At 33.5% G+C, this 25,593-nt stretch overlaps 4 long non-coding RNA genes across 4 annotated transcripts; 3 read left to right on the forward strand and 1 right to left on the reverse strand.

Annotated features, from left to right (window-relative positions):
* The first annotated feature begins 88 nt into the window (after nt 1-88).
* Nucleotides 89-5,528, forward strand: LOC143058207 (uncharacterized). The gene is made up of 3 exons (XR_012972943.1): nt 89-201; nt 4,107-4,251; nt 4,807-5,528. It is a non-coding gene; the product is annotated as an uncharacterized LOC143058207 (long non-coding RNA).
* On the reverse strand, nt 1,185-3,753 carry LOC143059144 (uncharacterized). The gene is made up of 3 exons (XR_012973402.1): nt 3,229-3,753; nt 2,426-2,493; nt 1,185-1,671 (listed from the first exon to the last, which is right to left on the reverse strand). It is a non-coding gene; the product is annotated as an uncharacterized LOC143059144 (long non-coding RNA).
* A 2,415-nt stretch (nt 5,529-7,943) lies between the features above and the next one.
* LOC143059044 (uncharacterized) lies at nt 7,944-10,787 on the forward strand. The gene is made up of 3 exons (XR_012973355.1): nt 7,944-8,081; nt 8,483-8,627; nt 10,130-10,787. It is a non-coding gene; the product is annotated as an uncharacterized LOC143059044 (long non-coding RNA).
* A 7,265-nt stretch (nt 10,788-18,052) lies between these two features.
* LOC143059045 (uncharacterized) lies at nt 18,053-21,071 on the forward strand. The gene is made up of 3 exons (XR_012973356.1): nt 18,053-18,190; nt 18,960-19,104; nt 20,421-21,071. It is a non-coding gene; the product is annotated as an uncharacterized LOC143059045 (long non-coding RNA).
* Nucleotides 21,072-25,593: the final 4,522 nt, after the last annotated feature.

Raw genomic sequence — 25,593 nt, forward strand, 5'->3', positions numbered from 1 at the left:
CTAATATATCTATTTGTATTAGATTGAGCAAATTTTAGATCGACAACGTACAAGAATGAGGTCGTGTCAAGGTCTAACCATGAAGCTATTCATGTAAAAGTCAATTTACAGTTATAATATAACTGTCTTATCAGGTCGTCTAAGTTTATTGGTACTATCTTTTAGTACTATACTTAGTTGTGATTGGTGGTTCCATCATGGGTATGTACGTTACATTCGATGTTCTATTATCAGAAGTTGATATATTTCATAAAAATATATATCATTCAATTTGGTAAAAACACATCCTCAACAACAGTAAAAATCTATACAAAGAAAAATCATCAAAATATAACATTTTACCAATGAATCAAAAACAGTTTTTTTTTAATTTGTACTAGCAAATAAAACTACTATACTCCTGATCTCATAACGTTGTAACTGTCTAAAGAATGCGATCTCCTTTAGTAATGCATATCTGAATATCAGTTAAAAATAATCTGTGGACAAACATTTTCAATATGTTGTATTAATAAACGTACAAATTCAGTCTAGTAAAAGTTTATAGAATGTGTTCTTATTCCTGCCCGATTTTTTTCCCGACCTTTTGATTATTTAAGTAAGTCAACGTGTGGTTCGTGTGATCTTAGTTGTTCGATGGTGATATTCATTTAATGGCGTCAAAAGTTCTTGCTTTTCTCTGAAATTCCCATTGTTACGTCATATAAAGGCATCCATGTCTGAGTATGTCACATCGAACGAACAGATCATAATGAGATCATTCGGAAAAGAAGTTCTGAATTTGTTTGCATATCGTATAAAAGTCTTTAAAGTAACAAATTTATTCACCAGATCTCATGCAATACGATATTCATTTACTCTCGACATATACATTTTTATAATTAAAACGATTGGCGAGCCTCGCTTTTCATGCTATATAAATTTGAAAATGTATTTCTCTCGAGTGGATAAATATCGTAACACACTTGCTGCAGTGCAATACAGTGAAAGAATCTATATACTAAGGGACACTGTAAGGTCACATATTTCAGCAGCATTCTTTGTTTGATTGTCAACATTAAACAGGTTGATACTTTTGTATTTTTTTATATTCTACTATGTACTAGTATTTTCTTAACCAAATGAGTATAGATGTGCATTAGTTTCTCCATAGGCGGTAATGGTAACGTTTTCTTCTGTTGCTCAGTCCATATCGTTAGCTTGGTTATGTGTGAACGCTCGTTTCGAAGCTGAGACATTTTGACATATGTGGTTAAATTTTCGGGGTACGAAGTGAGATTACTTTTTCCGTAAATTAGCAAACCCCGAGTATCCTTTTGTGATGCGGCTCCTCGTGGTAAAAAATCCCATTTTTAACACAATAAGTTCGTTAAAAATTTAATATTTTGAACACATGTAATAGCTCCATAGCTTTTACACATTTATTCTGTGTTCCCCTACTTTCTAAATTAACTCAAATGGTTAAGCTCAGTCACTTGTTTATTATAGAAAAGTGTCAAATATCACTACACAGAGAATTTTTGTTTACACGTGACTTTTGAGTTCCTCATTTCAAGGCGCATTAGGGATGTTGTCCCATATTGAAATCCATACTTCTGATTTTTCCAAATATTTTTATGTGATCTTCATCGGTATAACATTCTGAATAAATCTGTGTATTTTTGTTCATTTCTGAAAAAAAAATAAAGTTGTTTTAGCACAATAAGGCAATGACACTTTAGTCGCTATATTCATTTATTTTGAATACAATGTGTATGAATAATTAATTTCTTCCACAATACCTCTACTAGTCAAAACAAGGACAAAACTTCTGATTATAACCTTTAATTACAATACACAGAGCCTGTTAAAGCATTCTATAAAATTTTCTTGTACATTAAAGTGCATTTTGACAGAGAAAGTATGCAAAAATGAAGATTTTATAAAAAAAAAATACCAAAATAATTATTCTTACTAGTGGAAATCTGGTACTGTTGAAACCACTCTAAACTACTGGGAAAGTCATCCTTATCATATAATGAGGGTGCAATATAGTGCAAATTTTTAAAACTTGTCCTTTCACATAATTCTATTTGAGAAAAAATTATTTTTACATGTATTTCAGTGAAAACCTTTTATCAGTGAGAAATCCACATGAAGTCTTAAAGGAAACATTGTGACATCACATGTATTATGGCGTCACTAAATAACGACAGATCAAATAGTGCTAAATATAGTTTGCAGTGTTACGTGAGAAACAGTCGCCGCAAGAAATAACTCGAAATATTGAGTCGAAACGATCTGTAACTAAGCCTTTTCATTTAATACCAAGACCATAGCAACAGTTTTCATATTAGCATATTTTTAACATACCGACTGTAATTTCAATTGCATAACTACCATAAATAAACAATTTAGAGCTTGCCTAATAAAACTAAATGCTTACCAGTTATTCAGGACTTTTAAAACCTCTAATTTGCCATCTCAGGTTAAAAAGTAATGATATGTCTGGAACTGAAATAAGACAAAAAAATTACTCAGACTGTGTTATCATTTGATTTAAATACATAAGTATTATTTAGAGAGAAAAATCTATTTCTTGAAAGTTTAATTACAAAGAAAGACAAATGCTTCTCCCTTGTGGCTTAGCCACCTTCATTTAAACCTTTTACATTAGAAGCAATATGTAGTAGCTAACTAGCTTAATAGTTGAATAGGTGCAGAAATATTGTTTTCAAAAAGGTTTGACCCTCCCCCTTTTTCACTGAGAAATGATAATATCTTTTGTTTTGCTCAAGTGCATTTAAAATAATAATTCATGATTTTCTTAAAACTTGTAAATTTTTTTTCTGTTCTTTTGCATATAATATCTACTGACCAGGGGTCAAATCATTGGATAAAAGCACATGCGATGATGTATCTCACTTTACTCGTATGAAGTGTGTTATCTCCCTTGATTATCAGGTATTCCTGTAGACCAGAGTGATAACTACATAACAAAGAGTATATTGTGTCTTGTTTACTTACAATTTAATAATATTTAAAAGTTATTTCTTGCCTTTTTCAATATAGTAAACAAATTCCTTTCGGATCTCTCGGAAGTAAACAAAGTTATGATTGTGCCTAAAAAAAGTGTTCAGTCCCGTGCCAGTAATGCATTTTTAAAGCGAACGTTTTTGCTGATCGTTATCAATAATATTTATCTTAAACCATTTATGGTAACTAGGTATAAATAAAAAAACTACTAACCATCATTTTCGGTGGTGTACAAGGTGGAATCATCCATAAATCAGTCTCAAAACTTCTGGAATTAAGCTTCTTAATTGGGTATAGATGTGCATTAGTTTCTCCATAGGCGGTAATGGTAACGTTTTCTTCTGTTGCTCAGTCCATATCGTTAACTTGGAGATGTGTGATGGCTCGTTTCGAAGCTGAGACATTTTGACATAATGTGGTTAAATTTTCGGGGTACGAAGTGGGATTACTTTTTCCGTAAATTAGCAAACCCCGAGTATTCTTTTGTGATGCGGCTCCTCATGGTAAAAAATCCCATTTTTAACACAATAAGTTCGTTGAAAATTTAATACTTTGAACACATTTAATAGCTCCATAGCTTTAACACATTTATTCTGTGTTCCCCTACTTTCTGAATTAACTCAAATGGTTAAGCTCAGTCACTTGTTTATCATAGAAAACTGTCAAATATCACTACACAGAGAATTTTTGTTTACACGTGACTTTTGAGTTCCTCATTTCAAGGCGCATTAGGGATGTTGTCCCAAATGCTTGGTGCAGACAAACCTTATATATTTCATAGATGGAGCGACGTTATCTTCATAATCATACGTAAACGACGTAAATATTGTTAACTGCATCAATGCAAACAAGACGAAAAGTCGCAATTACGTTCAATACATTTTAAAGATTATTCTGCCGTAGCCTAAGTATATTCCTATTCACGCTCTATACTTTCGTATTTTACTTGGTTTACCAACGGAGTTAATTGTGGTTCCTTCCCATGTTACACTTAGCTCATTTAACACACTTTACAAATAAAAATAATCACCTGAAGAAAATGGATCATATGATTAAAACACGTTTTAAACACGCTGTAACTTATGTTTCAGTGTTGGTGGTATCTGGTACTGTATGTGTACTTGTACTAAACATCATCACACTTTCCAGTGCTTCTAATAAGAAAGGAGTTGGGATATCATGGAACCCACAGTATCACTGTACGGATGAAGCCACCTTAAATAACGTTCATTGGTGGTAAGTAAAAAGATAAATTACCAGGATCACGTTTTCACACACAAGTTATATGGGTGAGTGTAGAACGCCATGTTCCCTTGTGCTGTTCATATCCTACTATCGGCTATGGTTACTGATTAAACTAGAAAGCAGATCAAAATCGAAAAATTCAAGGCAAATTAAAGTAATTGATCATGAAACCACAGACAAAATTCAGCTGCTACACATTTCTCCTGCTAATGATTGTATGATAAGCATCATCTGACGTACTGTTAGCTGGTATGAGGGTGCGATGTTCTTCATCTGCAGATTAATTGACATTATATCAAGAAAAACTACCAATACTGTATGAAAATATCGAATTCTTGGCTGCAATGAACGCTCAATTGCACACAATTATCTTTTGTTTAAAGTTAGTTGAATTTTCATGCTAGAAATAATATACCGATTGGAAAAAATAAACTGGACAACACGAATGTGTGAACATGGAATACATTGACGACAATAATGTATGTGACCTGGTAACACCAAAACCAGGCCATACAGTTAATTGTAGAATTATGTTTTTAATTTCAGGTACGACTGGCGACAATCACCCGACCAAATGCACTTACAACATCACTGTCCAACAACCGTTAGAGCAGGATATGTACCGATGGTGAATGGAATGCATTTTGAAAGAGGAATTAATATTTCTGGTAACTCGCAATATCTTCTTGGGTTTAATGAGCCGGACCACAAAAAACATGCCAATCTTACTGTAGCACAAGCTGTCGTAATGTGGAAGGAATTAGAGAAGCATGCCACAGGAAAAACCTTGGTTGGCCCTGCAGTAACAAATCTGAACTGGTTACAACAATTTATACAGCAATGTCACCAATGTAGAATTGACCACGTGGCTGTCCATATATATAAGTGCAATACACACCAAATAATGGCTAGACTTAAGCATCTATGGGATATGTTCCACAAACCCATATGGCTAACTGAATTCGCTTGTCCACAAACTACATCAGTTAATGAACAGCTTCGGTTGATGAGAGAGCTTCTCCCACTTTTGGAGTCTGCAACGTATGTTTTTCGATACGCTTGGTTTGTTAGTAGAAGGTTACATCATAATGATGGTTCCTGGGTTGATGGTTCAGCGAGTCTGATGAAGGAAAATTCAGCAGAACTTTCAGCACTTGGACATTATTACAACAATTTTATGTAATACAATGATTAGAAAGTGTATGATTTGAATCGGTACTATTTCTCCTGTTTATTTCTTTTCTCTGAAATACATTTCAGATAACATTTATGCGTAGTATTTTATATTATGACAAATCAACAGCTGTTTAAATATTTTCGAGTACACGAAGTTCAAAGTTAAACTCATCACTACTCAACCATTGTAGGCAAACTGATATTGACACAGTTTCATTTATGCAGAAAACGTAAAATCACAAAAATACTTAACTCCGAGGACATTTCCTAATCAGAATGCAATATCAAAAGCTCAAACACATACACATAACATAAAGTTATAAACATTACCATATACTTGATATTCTAGTCAACACCGAAGTGCTGACTACTGGGCTTGTGATTCCCTTAGGGGCCGAAACGTGCACAATCAGTGTCATCAACTCAGTGGTATAAATAGTAATCACAGGTATCAGGCTTATAATTTTATACATCAGACGCTCGTTTCGTCTGCATAAGACTCATCAGTGACGCTTAGATCAAAACAGGTCGAAATCCAAAACTAGTGCAAAGTTGAAGACCAAAATAGACCAAAAATTTCTGCCAAATACGGCTAGGGTGAAAATCCTTAGTGTTTCAAATAATTCATACTTTTGCAAACGGTAAATTTATATTATAATTTTCTTGATATTGATGTCAACACGTGCACCAAAGTGCTGATTACTGAGCTTGTAATTAAAAAGAGAATAAAAATGGGGAAAGTGTCACAGAGACACCAACCCGACCATAGAGCAGACAACAGACGATGGCCATCAATGGTTTCTGCAATGCAGAGAATCTCCTGCACCCGGGACTTGGGACATGGGAAAATTGCAGCGAGGTTATTCATGTGCTTTTAGATATCAACCCTTCCCTATACCTCCAGTTATTGTGAGAAAAAAAACACATAAAAATACGCATAATAAAACTCAGTTCAAAGGATGTTGGAGTCCGATGTCAGAATACATGTTTGTGTTTATCATTTGGAAAAGGGAATAAAACAATTGAAGAAAATATCCTCTTATTATCAAACGGGAACATTATTAGCAGACCTGTTATTACATAAACAATTCCAACAAAAAACTGTATCGATCAATTAGTCAATCAATTAAACCGGTAAACCATTCGAATGGAAATAAAAAGGCTCATTTGAAACAGGTAGTCAGGAAGTCAATTGTGCTGTGTTAGACTTAAAAAAAAGAGGATGGTTTGGATCTTCTTACAACTCAAAGTGAAGATGGATACATAAAACGATCGGCGAAGGGCTATGCAATATATCATTGTTAACTTACAACTCCCTCTAAAGAGTACAAGACCTTGACAATAGCAATGTGTTCACTGTTGTGAAACTAGTCGAAATAATTATGACGTCTTGAAAGGATATGATATTGTTTTTTTCTTTGACACCTTCCATCGACGTCATAACGCCAAACTCATATTTTCAGTTGGAATTTACTGTTATATTAAAACGTTTAGCTGATTTCTTCTCAAGATGCTTCAGTTTAGGAATATAAAATATTTTTGAACCAAACTCGGTAAAATTTGACGGACCTGAATTTCCGAATAATATAAAAAACAAAGGTTCCCGAAATTGGAGTCTGTCAAACTTGACCGAGTTTGATGCACAAATTATTTTATAATCTCCTAAAAAGAAATCAGATAAACGTTTTAAAAAAAGCAGTCGACATTTTCCCGCCTCGAATGGAATTGTAACTTATTTTATTATTACTGTAGGGATTAATTAGACATATTTTGCACAAGCAAACACATTTTTATATATGCCAAAATGTTTAGCCTTCAATGAAATTTTAATGGCTAAATTGGATCTCAAAGTTGAGAGAAAAATATGCTCTCAAAGTCCAACCAAAAATGGTGGGTTCAGCATTATGACGTCGATGTAAGGCGTCAAAGAAAAAAAAATATCATAGCCTTTCAAGACATCATAATTATTTTGACTACTGTCAAACTAGAAGCAGAAGACGTACGTTTTAAGATGAAAAATTGAATAAAAGACCAACATTGAATCGTCTATATCGGGATGATATTTTGATAATTTTGTAAACTTTTCTATTTTGATATAAATTGTCCCACAAAAAACACACTAAACTGTAAAACATTATCAAAAAAATGCAAGTGACTATTTTCTTTAATTGGTATTGTCTAACAAAATGCACTGCAAATAAAATGTGTCATCAAGTCTATATGCGAACGATATGTGAAAAAATCTTGTAATATGATTAATTCATTGTAAAGAGTTCCAAAATTGTTCAATCTGCCGAGATAGATGATAAATGGCTGAGAGAACTATTTTGAACACATTTCAATTTTGACAAAAAAATGTTGCCGTTCACTATATGATATCCGAGAGTACTGAAAAATATTTACTTGTAGTATAGTAATAAACATGATAAAATTGCGAATGGAAATATGGAATGTGTCAAAACATAGATATGCATTTCATAATATCCTTGTTATAATGCCTTGTCAAGGTCTCAACAATTCACCGACAAGTTGAATTACAGTTCAAATATTATAATCTAGATCACTGCTTATCAGAACATTACAGTTTATTGGTACTATCTTGGTGTAGTACTTTAATGAGCTTTTAAATTGTGAGACCATGATGGGTATGTACAAAACGTTCGTCGTTGTATAAATATCGAAATGATAATTAAAATGAAAAACAAAACTGTAGATTTATCTATATTTGTTGTCATAAGGTTTTCTATAAATTACATGTTCGTTAATAGTTGATTCATGGTTTCTATCATAGTTTTTAAATTTCCAAATGATGATTTGCTTTTCGTTGAACGTTTTTTATATTCTAAGGTGACCTTCCACCACAAAATACACTCCAAGTTCTAACTCATATATTAGTAAAAGTCAATTAAAAAAAGCTAATAGTATTGTCATAAGTTGAGGGAAATTATTATATATAATCAATAGCATCACAACGCTGTAATAGAAACCAACAATTTTGGACAAAGTTGTATCGTGTAAATTCAATTTTGTTTTCCGTCTGTTTAAGTGTTGGCAGTGGCTGGTTCTTTCTGTTTACTTTTACTCAGCATTTTGGACCGTTCCTGGGCTTCTCAAAAGAAAGGTGCTGCAATATCATGGAACCCAACATACCACTGTACAGATGAAGCCACTTTTACTAACGTTCATTGGTGGTAAGTAGACTAGCTCCAAAATATCATGGAACCTATTGTATCACTGTACAGGTGAAGCACTTGTACTAACGTTAATTGATGGTAAGTAGACTAGCTTCAAAATATCATGGAACCTATTGTATTACTGTACAGGTGAAGCACTTGTACTAACGTTCATTTATGGTAAGTAGACTAGCTCCAAAATAACATGCAACCTATTGTATCACTGTACAGATGACGCCACCTTTACTAACGGTCGTTGGTGGTAAGTAAACTATCGTACCATTGTACAGCCGAAGCCACCCCTACATATGTACGTTGGTGGTAAGTATACAAGCTCCACAATATCATGGAACCCATCGTACCATTGAACAGATGAAACCACCTCTACTTTTGCACGTTGGTGGTAAGTATACTAGCTCCACAATACCACGTTCACTAGTCCTCACCTATAAGACCATAGAGTTTTTTTATAAATAAATGTTTGCATCATATTACCACCTACCTACATGCAGATACACCAAGTTACGAAATATACACGTTGGTAAAATTCATTGATGTAAATGACTATCGGAACAGCAGGCACATGTCTGCTGTACGCAAGTATTTGTATTGGCAGTCGCAAACACAGATCACATTGTAAACGCCGTAATACCAAACGTTTATAGGATACAATGATGCTGTACATAAGTGTTTAAATGTCAGTCGCAAACCCACATCAAATTGTAACAAAGAATGACACGCACTGCCTTATAAAAGTACTAGTCTCGATAAAGTCTGTAGCTCATTTTTCTCATAGACATGGACCATTCACATGATATGAATAATATTCTTTTGTTTTTCAACAATGATTCGTATGCTTGAAAAACAAAATATCTGCTCAAATAGAGCTTATTGATTACAAAATAACACGGTATATTTAGTTGGTTTTTTTTAATCGATGATCCAAGCCGTTCGATTCTTCTTCATTTCCCTCCTCTGATCTTATAATGTGTATGAAATTATTCACATGTATTTTATTGTATTCGATTATTGATTATTTGCATGAAATCGATAAGACTTTGTTAGTTGAAACACTTGCGTTTGGTCCATTATCTTAAGTTGAGACAATAAATATGTGCAATTTTATAATAATTTGTAAAGGTATTACCGGACGATATAAGTCATCATAGACTACTTGTACTGTTTAGAAAGATCGGAATGCCATCTAACGCGCACTCATCTGTCTGCTGATACAATGAACATGACGACCAGTTCTAGTGGTTTGGGTTTGTTTTACTTATTTTATTTGAATTTGGTTTCATATGCAATGCAGCCAATTGCGAGCCACACAAAATAAAACTATACGGCGTAAAAAGCATCAATGTATTCTTTATTCTTTATATTTTTGCAAACAAAAACTAGCTTTTTTGACGATTTTGTTTTACTCTTTTGTCAATCTATTCTCTATTCATCTATACCCTGATAAACAGAAAATTTCCAAATCAGCCAATTTAACTCTCATTTGTTTTCTCTTTTTTCAGGTATACCTGGAAACACTCACCTGATCGAATGCATCTTCTACATCACTGTCCGACAGCTAACGTAAGAGCAGGGTTTGTACCGATGATAAACCCTAAAAATTTCAATAGAGACATCAATATATCTTCCAATGCAAAATATCTTCTCGGTTTTAATGAGCCTGACCACAAAGGAGGGTCAAATCTTACAGTAGCACAGGCTGTCGGAATGTGGAAAGAAGTAGAGAAAAAGGCTGTTGGGAAAATCTTAGTTAGTCCTGCAGTTACAAATCTTCACTGGTTGCAACAATTTTTACATCAATGTCATAATTGTAGAGTTGACCACGTGGCAGTCCATGCTTATAGATGTGATGCACATCAACTTATGGCTTACCTTAAGGATGCATGGAATAGATTCCACAAACCAATATGGCTGACCGAGTTTGCCTGTCCTCATACGACATCAGTTAATGAACAGCTTCGATTTATGAAAGATGCTCTGCCGCTTTTGGAGGCGGCACCGTATGTGTTTCGATACTCATGGTTTACTAGCAGATTTATACATCACAATGAAGGTACTTGGGTCGATGCGTCAGCAAGTCTGATGAAGGAACACTCTGCAGAACTATCAGTACTTGGACATTATTACAACAACTTTATGTAATAAAAAGGTCGTATATCATGTCTACTCAGCCGTGCTTCTTCTTCATAACGCAATGTGTACAAAGTGCGAATCTAGAATATCCTTCATGAACTAGGGGACTATAATAGGGTTTTTTATTTTCATGTTTCGGTGTTGATTTACAAGTTGTTATATTTTAAGTCTGATATGATTGCTTAAATGTGAATTTAATGCAACACTTCTAATATGAATATGGGAAGCAGAATAAAGGAAGACATCAACTCATTTTATCTGTCAAACAAACCAATCGTGTGTCCTATTCACACTTTGTTCGCAGTGATCGTTTTATAAATATATTTTTTCAAAAACAAGTCGAGACAAAAGTACGTTACAGACACATTTAAAAAAAAACCACAAGGGACTCAATACACAAATAAACGAAAAAAAGCGACACGTCCTTGCAGAAATAAAAAAAACAGAAAAGGAGGAAAAAGGGGGAAGGGTATTCAAGTGGTACTGTTTGGGTAAACAATAACAGTCTTCTCTTAGAAATTCCAACAAAAGAATATAACTCATTGCACCTTGTTATCTCTTTTGTTCGTATTGATTATGTATTTGACATAAAATTGATTGCGGTGCACTCGATATGATTCAACAAGAACCCTTCATGCGCTATTCTTTTTTTCTCATTCACCTAGTAAAAATTAAACCTGATAAGAAACAAGAAAATAATAGGAAAGGACTACATTTTGAAATATAATATATATAAAACTTGCCATTATTAGCTGCTTTGACTAAATCTTCTTTGTAGTTTGTAATCCACACTGAAATAATGTATCTGAACAGATTCTGAATACACATCTTCTTTTATCCAAAGTTTGAAACAACACAATCACTAATAACGACATCACCTTCTTTTTTTCCGTTAAAATATAGTTTCATCACTTTACCATTTTGAAACACAACACGCTTGTAATGGTGTTCACGGAAACTATGAGCTAAAATACGAGTACTATTTGCGCACGCAGAAATCATGATACGCATAAGCTGTGTCTTAATCTTTACGTAGCAATACATGTTGTTTACCTTCAGCTGTACTTTCTTTTTGTCTATTGTTTACGTTGAGCTACGTCTTAAAAGGGTCAAGAATGTATGATATTTTTTAATGTAAAGAAAGTTTATTCACAAAACAATTTTAAAACTTGCTTACTTTTACTTTTGTTCGACGTTTTCAACAATGTTTTAAGTAAAATATAAGCCTCTAACAGTCCATTATGTAGAATATTGAACAGCGGCCTCAGACCTGTTTAATATTTTACAGAATGGACTGTTATCGGCTTATGTCCCTTACAGAAACAAAAGATACCAACATAATAAATATCGAAAGAAAACAGGTGTGTTATTTTCTTCGCTCTTTTTGCATTATTTAACGAAATGTACTGACAAATTAATTTAGTAATCGGGTCTGTTCGTGATGTATACTATTAATCTACAATCAATTATTATCGTAATTTAAATAGTATCTATATTGTTCAACCTTATATGCATTGACACAGATAATAATGGTTAAGAGAGTACTATTTAAGTACATTTCAATTTTGCTACATTGAAATATTATTTTGTCTTTCAACATATAAGAGAATTCAGTATCTAACAAAAAACCAAAATCCAAGGACAAAATCGAAACGAAAAATTATTTAACGAAAGGCAACATCAAGAGCTTGAACATATCAAACAAATTGAAAATAATTAGCATATTCTTAACCAATATTTCCTTATGTACGTGTAGAAAGTATGGTGGATTGAACCTGGATTTCTCACTTATATGTCAGTCGTTTAGAAATCAATTATACTGACAAAAAAGTGTGTTCAGAACCATTATATGTACAACAAAAAACAGCAGTCAACATTGAGTTCTAATCTTAATCTCAAGAACAGCAAAGAAACAAGAACCAAATGGCATATACATATAAATAATCTACAGACAAAATACAGACTAATATCGTCCTGTGGTAAAATAAACACAGATTTTTATATCAGTAAGATTAAACACATTTCAGGTTGACGTCGTGCATGTATGATGTCTTGCCAAGGTTTCACTTTTCACCCATTCACCTTTAAGTTGATTCACAGTACAAATAATTAAATCTAGATCACTGCTTATCGGTATATTCCAGTGTATTGGTACTTTCTTGGTGTAGTACTTCAATGATATATTGAATTGTGGTTTCATCATGAGTATGTACAAATCATTCGACATGTATTAATATCCAATATTGATATGATTCATAAAAATATCAAAACAATACTGTCAAATTTTCTATTTTTGTTGTTATAAGGTTTTCTTGAATTCAAAGAAATTTTATTTTCGTATTAAGTGTTTGATTCAATCTTTTTATCAAATGTCAAATTTCTAAATGATAATTTGCTTTTCGATAAACGTTTTTCATATTCGTAAATAACATTAAACCACAACATAGATCCCACGTTCTTACTCATATATCAGTAATAGTGAAATAAAATAACTCACATTGTTGTCATATGTTGCAGAAATTTTTGAAAATATTATATATAATCAAAAGCATAAAAACGTTGAAGTAGAAATCAACAATTTTAGACAAAGTTGTATCGTGTTAATTCAACCGTATTTTTTTTTTTGTCATCTTTTGAAGTGTTGGTGGTGTCTGGTGATTTGTGTTTACTTCTACTCAGTATCATCGACCTTTCCGGGGCTTCTCACAAGAAAGGGGCGGCAATATCATGGAACCCAACATCCAGTGTACAGATGAAGACACTTTTATCAACGTTCATTGGTGGTAAGTAAATAAGCTCCACAATATCATGAAACCGATCGTACCACTATACAGATGAAGCCACTTTTGATAAAGTTCGTTGGTGGTAAGTAAACTAGCTGAACAATATCATGGAACCCAACGTACCACTGTACAGATGAAGCCATCTTTACTTACGTTCATTGGTGGTAAGTAAAATAGCTCCATAATATGATTGAACCCAACGTAACATTGTACAGATGAAGCCACCTTTACTGACGCTAGTTAATGGTGAGTAAACTAGTTCCACAGTATCATGGAACCTATCGTACTATTGTACAGATGACGAGACCTTTACTAACGCTAGTTAATGGCGAGAAAACTAGTTCCACAGTATCATGGAACCTATCGTACTACTGTACAGATGAAGAGACCTTTACTAACGCTAGTTAATGGCGAGTAAACTAGACACCAACGAACGTTAGTACAAGTAGCTTCATCTGTACAATGGTACGTATATGATGTATTCAATGGTACTAGTTCCACAACACCATGGAACCAATCGTACTACTATACAGATGAAGCTACCTTTACAAACGCTAGTTAATGGTGAGTATACTCGTTCCAAAGTACTATTGAATACATCATATACGTACCATTGTACAGATGAAGCTACTTTTACTAACGTTCGTTGGTGGCTAGAAAACTAGCTCCACAGTGTCGCGATTTTACTAGTCTTCACATGCAGGGTTTGTTAGACGTTACGCACGGTAATGCGTTCGGATTAAACTACGATATTATGATTTAATAACAGCAACCATTCGCCTATACAAAATACATCCAGCAACATGCATATATCTACAGAAAGGCCTTGACATGTCTTTCTTATTTCAAGTTAATTCTTTAAATTTTTGCACCATATATTTATTTTATTGATCACACAAACCTTACTTTTACGTTATTAATTGCATGGCTGGCGAAACATTTCAGATTACATAAAATACATTTTCCAAAGCACCGTTGTAATTTTGCACATAAAATCTGCAAAATTTGGTTCACCAACTTCCTACTAGATTTATATTCTAACGTCATAGCCGTTTGTTTTTAGCGTTTGATGATTTTTTAACGAAGTCCTCTATGAAGAATTAAGCAGAGGAACATGTCTGTATGTGTTATGCGGAAACTTAATCGGATTTCGAATTTTATAATTATCACTATGATATTATCAAATCATATTAAAACTATATTCAATAGAAAGTTCTGAAAACGATAAGCATTCAAAGTTTCAAATGTAAAAAAAAACTTTTCATGCACATCAACTCATGTCATACCTTAATGAACAGCTTCGATTTATGAAAGATGCTCTGCCGCTTTTGGAGGCTGCGCCATACGTATTTCGATACTCATGGTTTACAAGTAGATATCTACACCACAATGAAGATACTTGGGTAGATGGTTCAGCAAGTCTGATGAAGGAAGACTCTGCAGAACTGTCAGCTCTTGGACATTATTACAACAATTTTATGTAATAAAGAGGTGGTATTATTATACCTGTGTTACTCATGTGAAGATTTATTTCCTGATATCTATGGCGAGTTTATGTCCTGATCACTGTAAACTATTTAGGTATTATGGATGGTATATCATGAAACTTAAATGTGTCAGGTGTTTTGATATTTTTTGATATACCGAATTAAGGCTTTTCTTTATTATCTATTATCCATTGTTAACGTGGTAAAATTGTTCGTTATTCACCATTTTTGTGTTGTCTTCGGATTCTCGATATTAGCATCACTTCGTTATTTATCGGTTTAATGTTTTTCATAAAACAGATCGTCACATTTTCGTGTCTATGGATTTAACTGTATTCATTAAATGCCTTACATAATATTCTATATGTAGGAGTTTTCTCATTGGTAAAGGCCATTTATAAACAAATTATATTCTATAACATGACGGATGTCAAGTGTAAAGCAGGATCTGCTTACCTTTCCGGAGCACCGTAGATCACCACCCATTTTTTAAGGTTCGTGGTGCTCAGTCTTAATTTTCCAATATTATATTTTGTGTAGTGTTTGTGTATTCTCTTGTCGTTTTAATCTTTAAACATGGCATTTGTCAGTTTGTTGTCGGCTTAAATACCTTACACCAACAATAAAACAAGCTTGTTGACCAGCTGGTTGAATGTTCATTATTTTCAGAGCTATATCAGTAATGGCATAAATTTAAACAAAAAAGTCTATCTTATCTCAAAATATAACTTGAACACAAAAAAACAACTGTTTTGATGCCGATAGGGAAAACGCCTACTTTTTAAACCTATTACCTTTTATTAATGTCAGGCGAAACGGAAGCGTAGGACAGTAAACATATATCAAAATAATTTTTACTCTTGTATAATATGTAGTGGATGACATTTCTTTATTAATTTGGTGAGTACGTTTTAGATCTCAATTTTTTATGTTGCGTTCACTATTTTTAAAACCAATAACTACCGAAAGTAATCGGAAAGAAGCATTGTAAAAATGAGTATAACAAATATTCAGAATTACTAGGAAAATTCAAAACAGACCACCATGAACAGTCAAATCTTTCAGTATCACAAGCTGCCGTCATGTGGAGGGAATTTGAAAAGAAAAATGTACGAAAGGGGAAACATTGGTAAGTCCAGGAGTAACTAGACTAAGTCTAAATTGGTTGCAACACTTTTTACACTAATGTCACAATTGCACAGTTGTCCACATTGCTGTCCATGCTTATAGATGTAATGCCTAACAAATCATGGCATATCTTAAGCAAGCATGGGATAGATTCCACAAACCAATTTGGCTAACCGAATTCGCCTGTCCTCATACTTCATCAGTTGATGCGCAGCTGCGGTTGATTAGAGAGCTTCTTCCGCTTTTGGAGGCTGCAACGTATGTATTTCGTTATGCATGGTTTGCTAGTAGATGGTTGCACCATCATGATGGCGCTTGGGTAGATGGTTCAGCAAGCCTGATGAACGAATTCTGCAGAACTTTCCACACTTGGACATTATTACATACAATTTAAATTTATGTGTTCTTTTTTGCTGTTCTACTAATATGCATTTCTATTTTCTTAGGATATAATTCAGATAACATTAAGGCTTGTTGAAGTACAGAAAATTATCGAATTACAAAATATTTTAAATATGTCGTGAGGGGCTTTTTATAGCCTACCATACATAATGGGCTTTGTAAATAGTTGAATACCATACAGTGACCTAGTGTAAAAGGGCTTTTCTTTACTAATTTACCTTTCCAATATATTATATATTTTGTAATAGTTAACCATTATAAGTCAACATTGCGTTGTCAGCTTATTTTCGATTTATGAGTTTGACTGTCCCTCTGGTATCTTTCGTCCCTCTTTTTTATAACGTAATAACTTAATCCTAACTGAAGGTTTTTGAACAGCTTACTGCTTGTAAGTTATGTCATGTGCTGTTGCATTTATTGCGATAAACATTTTTGATGTGCCACAGATAAGTTAAAACGAATTAATTAACTCTTTAAAAAAACACGCCATCCTTCAGTATTCTCCTTGCCGTATGCAATGCAGTTTCTGTCACACAAATACTGTGTTAATATTCACATGTAAATGATGGCAAGTAACGTATCGCAAAAAATGTATCGTACATACGTATATGCATGTAGATATAAGAAGATGTTATAATATGAGTGCCAATGAGAAAACTCTATCAAAGTCACAATTTATAAAAGTAAACGGTCTTCATCACCGAACAGCAAGCTATAAATGGTCCCCAAAAAGACTAGTGTAACACCATTTTAAAAAGGCATATAAACGGGCTAATCTATATAAAAACGTGAAATGATAATTACTTAGTAACAACATCTATTTAATCTATAAGATTTTGTATAGGGTCATTAATTATTACACTACCGACATTCGCTCAATGATTTTATAACAGCCTCAACACTCGCCTGCGGTCATTTAAACAAGCCTCATGACTTCCGCACGATCGTTAAGAATACCCTCATCACTCATATTAATATGATTGTTCTAACGGCCTTATACCTTCCCCACTGATTTCAACAGTTGCAGCATACGTCCAACGTTCTTTCAAAACAGCTTTAGCACTTTCCCCATGAGCGTCAAAAGATCAACATCACTCGCTTCATCATCGTTTAAAACCGTTCTAGAAAACAACACTGTATTAACCCATAGCATATAAATGTTATGATACGAAATGAATTTGTCATTTTTGTAACTTAAAAGGGTTTTGAAACTATTTATCGTCCGCACATTTTAAGCATAAAGTGTCTCTGCGGTTGGTGGATGTTGGACTAACCCTGGTTGCATAGCCAAGGAAACCTCAGACTTGTACAAAATGTTGTGTTACGGTTGTTTTAATTTCCATTTTGTTGATAAAATGTCTGAGGAACCAACATAGACATAATCAGGTTATATGATAATAATTGAAAAAGTAAAGAGGAACCGAAAATTTAATTTCAATACGATTGAGTACATTTCAGGTTGAAGTCATGTAGTTTGGGTGTAGGAGCACTGTAATACTTTTCAGTCGGTCAGAATGGTCAATATATAGCTATAATTTGATAGCCTAGATTGCTGCCTTATCAGGAAATTTAAGTTTATTGGTACTGTCTCGTTGAAATACTTTGGATTTGGTTCGTGCTTCCATCATGAGTATGTACAAAACGTTACTTTTCTTTGCCTTATTATTTGAAATCCATAAATTTAATGCCAACATCAGTTAATTACTGTAGATTTATTTTATTGATGGGTAAAGTTTACCTGTATTAAAAAAAGATGACATCACATGCATACATGATTTAATTATTCATAATTTCGGCAACGTTTTTATTCATCGAATTAAAAAAGGGTACATCGTTGAAGGTTTTAATTTTCCCACGATTCCAAGAAAAACTGATATCCAACGAATAAACATTACATTAAACACCATAATAAATACAAAGTATCAAACTTATAAAGCAAACATGTTTTATTGCGGTTCTCTAAAACAGATCAAAGTTGTGTTTATGTATTGATACAAATCATTTTAAGCATTATTCGTAATCATGGATAAAATATTTTGGTGGGGATTGAGATCGTGCAAAACTTTTTAACCCCGCTGTATCTTTGCGCATGTCTCAATCAAGTGCCTCTGGCCTCTTTAGTCTTGTATCGATATTTTTTTTATTCAAATCCATTTTTTTTTAATCTGAGTTTAGTGTGACATCAATTTTTTTCGGATCTAGTACACATATTTTGTTATAGGTCAGCAGAATCCCTCCTATGGGTGCAGGATTTTCTCGCTGTGTTAAAAACCAATTGGTGACCTTCGGCTGTTTCTGCTCTTCGGTTAGGATTAGTTTTTTTTTTAACATTTCCCGTTTTCTTTCTCAATTGTTTTGAAAAGCTTTGGTTTTTTTTTTTTCCTGTTTCAATGTTACAGTATTGATGGTATCCGGTTCATTGTGTATACTGGTACTAAACATCATCATCCTTGTCGAAGCTTCTCACAAGAAAGGAGTTGGAATAGCATGGAGCCCGCAGTACCACTGTACAGATGAAGCCACCTTTACTAACACTCATTGGTGGTAAGTTTAATTGTAATTCAAAAGTGTCATGTGTTTACAGGTAATTAAAGAGTATCACGTGTTAACCAGTAATTGAACAGTATCTCGTGTTTACAGGTAATTGAACTGTATCATGTGTTTACATGTAATTGAACAGTATCACGTGTTAACAGGCAATTGAACCGTTTCACGTGATTAACAGTATCACGTGTTTACATAATACTGCTTTTCTCTAGGAAGGCTGAAGATCATGACATTGTATTATAATGTTCACATCCTGTTGCCAAACGTAAAAAGCAGAAACAACAGATTAAACAGATCCAAATGAACACTCATTTGCGAGCTAGAAAAAAAACATACCCAGTGGGACTTATTTGCAGATTAGATAATATAATTATGTGCTGATATAGTGAAAATGACGCCCACCATTTTTATCTTGATTGCTTACGTTCAGTTGTTATTATGGGTACAAGTAATTGGTTTTTACCTGACAACGTCATTTTACTACGGAGCCTGTGGGGTTCCTATGCAACATTCAATTGTACTGTCATGGACCTTGATAAATGGTTGATGTGGTTCACAGGTGTTTCGCTTTTTTTATATATAGAGTTATATATGACTATGCGGTATTGGCTTTGATCATTGTTGAATGCCGTACAGTGACCTAAAGTTGTTCATTTCTGTGTCATTTGGTCTCTTGTGGAGAGGTGTCTCATTGGCGTTCGTACCACATCTTTTTGTTTAATATACGCTATTGGTTTTCCTGTATTAATTGTTTTGCTAGTCATGATGGTGCTCTATATAGCTTGTTGTTCGGTGTGAGCCAATTTGACGCTTCATATTGACGGACTTTCTCTGATCTGTAATGGTTTACCTCTTACACATTGTGACTAAGATGGAGAGTTGTCTCATTACCACTCATACCACATCTTCTCATTTCTATAAATGGTAAAACAAATATTTGGTTCTAATCGATTAAACTATCATATATTTAATTATAAGTTTTTACACGCATATAAAAGAACCAGGTTTCGACCTGTACCCTACACCGTCTTTGGTCTTAGTGTGTTTTGAGGGCGAAAAACAACGAAAATAAACGTCTTTGGATATACTTCTTTTTACTTAAAATGTTGAAATCGTCTCAAAAGTCTTCATTTTCTCAAGCCTGTTGACTTTGATGTTTATATTCTGTCGATATTGCTAGGAAGATATGATTAAACCTCTTCAAAGCCCATTTGCTCTTATAAACTTTTGGTCCTTTATACTCTATTGTGTAAACTCGAGCCCATTAATAAAAATTGAATGAAGTTAATGTTTTATTTCGTTATTTGTTTCAGGTACGACTGGCGACAATCACCCGAACGGATGCACTTTTTTAATCACTGTCCGATAAATACTCGAGCAGGGTATGTACCGATGGTTAACGGCAGACATTTCGAAAAAGGGATCAATATTTCTGCCAATGCGCAATACCTACTTGGATTTAATGAGCCAGATCACCATGACCAGTCGAATCTGACAGTAGCACAGGCTGTCGTCATGTGGAGGGAATTGGAAAAACATGCATCGGGGAAAATCTTAGTAAGTCCTGCAGTAACCAATCTAAACTGGTTGCAACATTTTTTACATCAATGTCACAATTGCAGAGTTGATCACGTGGCAGTCCATGCTTATAGATGCGATGCACATCAACTCATGACATACCTTAAGGATGCTTGGAACAGATTCCACAAACCAATATGGCTGACGGAATTCGCCTGTCCTCATACTACATCAGTTAACGACCAGCTACGGTTTATGAGAGAGGTACTTCCGCTTTTGGAGTCTGCGCCGTATGTATTCCGTTACGCATGGTTTGTTAGTAGATGGTTGCACCACAATGATGGAGCTTGGGTAGATGGTTCAGCAAGTCTGATGAAGGAACACTCTGCAGAACTTTCCACACTTGGACATTATTACAACAATTTTATGTAATAAAATTATACTATCAGTATATTAATTTCGTGGGTTCTTTATTTCTAATATACATTTTTTTTCTTAACTAGATATAAGAAGATGTGGTATGAGTGTCAATGAGACAACTCTCCATTCAAGTCAGAAATTTATAAAAGTTAAGTATTTTCCAGATAATATAAAAGTCATTCACATGAGAGTGATTTTGAGTAACTTATCATTCATAACAATAAAACCTTTCCTAATTAAGGGTGTTCATTTGACTGTATTTTTGTTTCCATTCACTTCCAGACCGGATGGGCAATATTTGCATGTTAAATAATCTGAATCATCGATTTAAATTCAAAATATCTACCACTTTCCAACATATCCTTGTTTTCTAGTGTCAGTTAAAATTCTCGCAACTATAGTGAACCTGCCAAATATTTAACACTGCATTTAAGGTGGAACCTTACACAACACGACCGGGAGATCACTTTTTTAAAACTCAGCTGAACATTTTAATCAACTATTTTAAATCAATATATTTTCTAAAAAAGACCATATTAAATTTCTTTTTTGAAAAGTAGAATAGATAAAGGGACATTGATATTTGAACTATAAACATATTCTGTTATTGGGACAATAATTAGTAATTCAGTATATGATAATATGTTTTCTAGTCCAAGAGTTATTGCCCCTTAATTTAAATTATTTCCTTTATTTTAAATCAATATTGTATTTGAGGCTGTACATATAAAATCAAATCTGTACATGTATATTCATACTGGTTTTGAAAATCAATAAAATGTACGGTTCTGATACACACATAGATATATACATATAGAATTAACTAGCACATTTTAAATTTTGTATAAAGTCTATTCTTTGATTTCAAGACATAAAAATTTAAAAACTTAAAAATAGAAAAAGAACCTAAATAATTTTTGATTGTCTTTATAGAGTTTTAGAGGGGCAAGGACTTTTTTTATAAATTTTTTTAGATGGGCAAGGACTTTTTTCAGAATTTAAAAGGATGGGCAATAACTTTTTTAATGAAACAATATTAAGAATGCACCTGCCCATCCATCTGATAAATATTGAACGGTCCCTTAGAAGGTAGAAAAGTGAAATAAACTTTGTATACGGTTGGCAAGATGTCACAAAAGTTACTTTCCGTAAAGTCGTTATAAATATTTGCATTCACGTTGTTTAATTTTCATATTGCACAATTGTTTACAATGCAACTTGCAAACAATCGTTTTTAAAACGACCATAAGTCAAGCTGTTACGTCATTTACGGGGTCTACTTAAAAACTGCTACTTTGTTTTGCCCAACATAGAAAAAATCTGGGGGAAATTACAAAAATTGAGAAATGAATTGTCAATCGTTTAAGACCATTCCCAAAGTGGCACACCTAAAATTGACATTTGGACGCAATTTCAAAGTTAGATGTTATATGACGGGGTTTTGTTAATTAATTTACGCATCGAACACACCTGTCCTATATATATATACGTAACTGTAACATCACATGACTTTTAAGTGATTAAAACTAATTTTTTTTAAATAATATTTGCATGTTTGACATGGTTTTTTTTCTTAAACAATTACATTTACACCGACAGTCATAATTTCTGTATTATTTAAAAAAAGTTTTGTTACACATTTTGTTACATCTTAGTTATACAGTAACCCGTATTGGTTGGTCATTGTGAAGTTGCATATATTTATATCGTTGTATTCCTTTTGTTTGTGTTAACCAATTGTCGTTCGGAATTATTTTTTATACATCATTTATTGATCTTGCAATTTCTTGTAATTTAGTTTGCGTCTTATTTCTTTTGTGTCATATTTTGGCTATGTTTGTGTTCGATCGTACAGTATAATAAGTCGGTAGTTGCCCGCGAATGGATTTTTTGTTGATTGCAGCTGGTTTTTGTTTTGTGTCATGTGGAGATAGGGTGTGATTTTGTTTTTCTTTTGATGTGTTTGCATCTTAGATTGGGATTGCACTGAGTTATTTCACGTTAGACCGAAGCGCTTTTATTGTTCGACCTTCTTTGGGAACGCTCAAAACTGAATATTTAGGGCATACAACTTACAAAAAACAGATTAAAACGTTAAAGATGATCGTTCATAATGTACACGAAATGATATATTCTTTAGCCAACATAATTGCAGAAAGTAAGAAGTCGTAGAGCAAAACAGAAAAATTTGAAATCAAAAGAGATAATACATCGTGTATTGAGTCTTTTTATTGCTTAGAGTTCAGTAGAAAATATACATACATGCTCAACCTAACCATACTATTTGACCTACTGCGAGTTGTTCAGTTTTAACTGTTACTCCTGTTTCTCCTAAAATATGGGTGCTAGAAAAACCAGCAAGTAAAATGGCCAGTATCAGAGCCGTACGTCTGGTTTTGAAATGAATTCTCTTCTTTGGAGAAATATGTATTTTGTCATCCAATTTTTCACCGCTTACAACTGTCTGTCTGTGGTTTTATTTCATACATTAACTTTTAAGTATCAGTATGTTTTCAATTCATACTGTTTCGTTTCGTTCCGCTTTTATTTCGTTTCGCTTTTTATAGGTACCCCTCTTTTTTGCCCCTTTTCTATTTTTGATATTTTAATCAAAAATTTAAAAAATCAAACTTTCAAAAAGTGAAATAATCAAAATTGCACGTAAGGTTTAGTATTTTAAAAGTTTGATCAAATTCCTAAACTATCAAATTTCAAAACGATATTTAGAATTCTAATATTTAAATAATTAAATTTGTTTAAAATTGCAAAATTGCAAAACTTTTACTCAGTTTGGAATTTTGATAATTTAAAACTTTGATCAAAATTTCAAAAATCTAAAATTTGAAAAGTTTTGTTAAATGGTTACACTTTTAGATTTTTGAAATTTTGATCAAAGTTTTAAAATATCAAAATCCTGGACGTTAAGCAACAAACAATCAATCACTCAAATACCTTTAGGACACTAAACTGAAAATATTTCATGTTTCAATATTTCCGTGAAATATAAACATGATATGTATTTGGATGTTAAAATTTTGGCATGCTTAACTTTCGAGGGGGGGTCACATTTTTTAAAATGTTTATACAGGAGGGATCAAATAAAATTGGCGAAATATTAAGGGGGATCAAAAATTTTTATATGTTTGATTTCAAAATGACCAGCCCCCCCCCCCCCCCTCCCAGGTAAAAAATGATAAGTCCCTTAATCCAGGGGCGGATTTAGGCGGGGGCGTGGCGGGCGTGCGCCCCCCCCCCCCTAAAATTTGCAAAGCAGGGGTCGTCCGCACGCAATAAGTATCCAAAGAGACGACGACGAAAGCTAGCTTAATGTCGTCGCATTCAATCTGTTTTAACATTCAAACAAGTATTAGGGAGCTACCATTTGATTTTTGTGGGGGGGCTAGGATGAAAAATTTTGTCCTGCATTTTTTTTAGTTGTAATCTCTGTCCTGCCTTTTATTTTTCACTCTATTCGGTTCTGCCTTTTTTTTTTTTATTAGTTTGTCCTGACTTTTTTTCATAAATTGTCATCCTGCCTGCCTTTTTTTTTTACTCAGAACTCCTGTCCTGCCTATTTTTTTCAAATTTCATCCTAGCCCCCCCCCCCCCCATAAAAATCAAATGGTAGCTCCCTTACTATATAAAACAGTAATTTAACAGAATTATTTAGCGTGATTACTAATCAACTGACCTATTGTTTATTAGTTCTATAAACATGTTACACTTCAAAGGAAGGTGTCAAACGCAGTACTGCGTTTGATGACAAATATCATAGTCTTTCAGCAGTTAGAATAAAACAATTGTGACATTGTAGTTGCAGTTTTAATAAACAATTTCTTCGATAATCGAAGTTCAAAAACATCCCTACATCACTTTCCCACGAAGAAGGTGGAAGTGCCCTACCCGCTATTTGGGTTATTTCATCATGGCACGACCAAGAAAGCAGTCTTAAGAAGGAAAGATAAAGATTATATGGTTCAAGCGAGAGGTTAGTTTGTTAATTTGACTCATTATTTAATATCTCTGTGACAATATATGATTCTCACTTGCAACATATCGTATATTTTGCCGAAGCATGCATAAACGGTCAAGGACCAAACCCGTAGGTACTACAGTATTACATGGGATCCCAAGAAAATAAGCACATTTTTTTAAGGATCTCATTTTGATTTTAGCGGTTAGCGGCCATTTTTTTTTACAGAATTGAAAAGTCTAGCACGACCTCCGAAAATAGAACAAAAATAAAAACACGTATTATGAATTGACAAATAAATTGTACCAGTAATAATTTTCGTTTTCAAAATCTCATATTGGTCAGATGAAAAATCGTCATTTGCTTCGTCTCACTTTGCGTCTGTTGGTCCGCCTGTCTATCTGACAACTCTTCACATTATGGTTAATGTAGATTGTCATTAAAATTATGCGGTTTTAGATTGAAACTTTAATTTCTCGCTCATTTTACCACAAATGTTTCTCGCCACACTTCGCTTGGCAAGATATCTATCTACATTGCATCCACTCTAGAAGAATATTTCAATAACTTTGATT

The sequence above is a fragment of the Mytilus galloprovincialis genome, chromosome 14 (genome assembly GCF_965363235.1).
Source record: "Mytilus galloprovincialis chromosome 14, xbMytGall1.hap1.1, whole genome shotgun sequence".
NCBI lineage: Eukaryota > Metazoa > Mollusca > Bivalvia > Mytilida > Mytilidae > Mytilus > Mytilus galloprovincialis.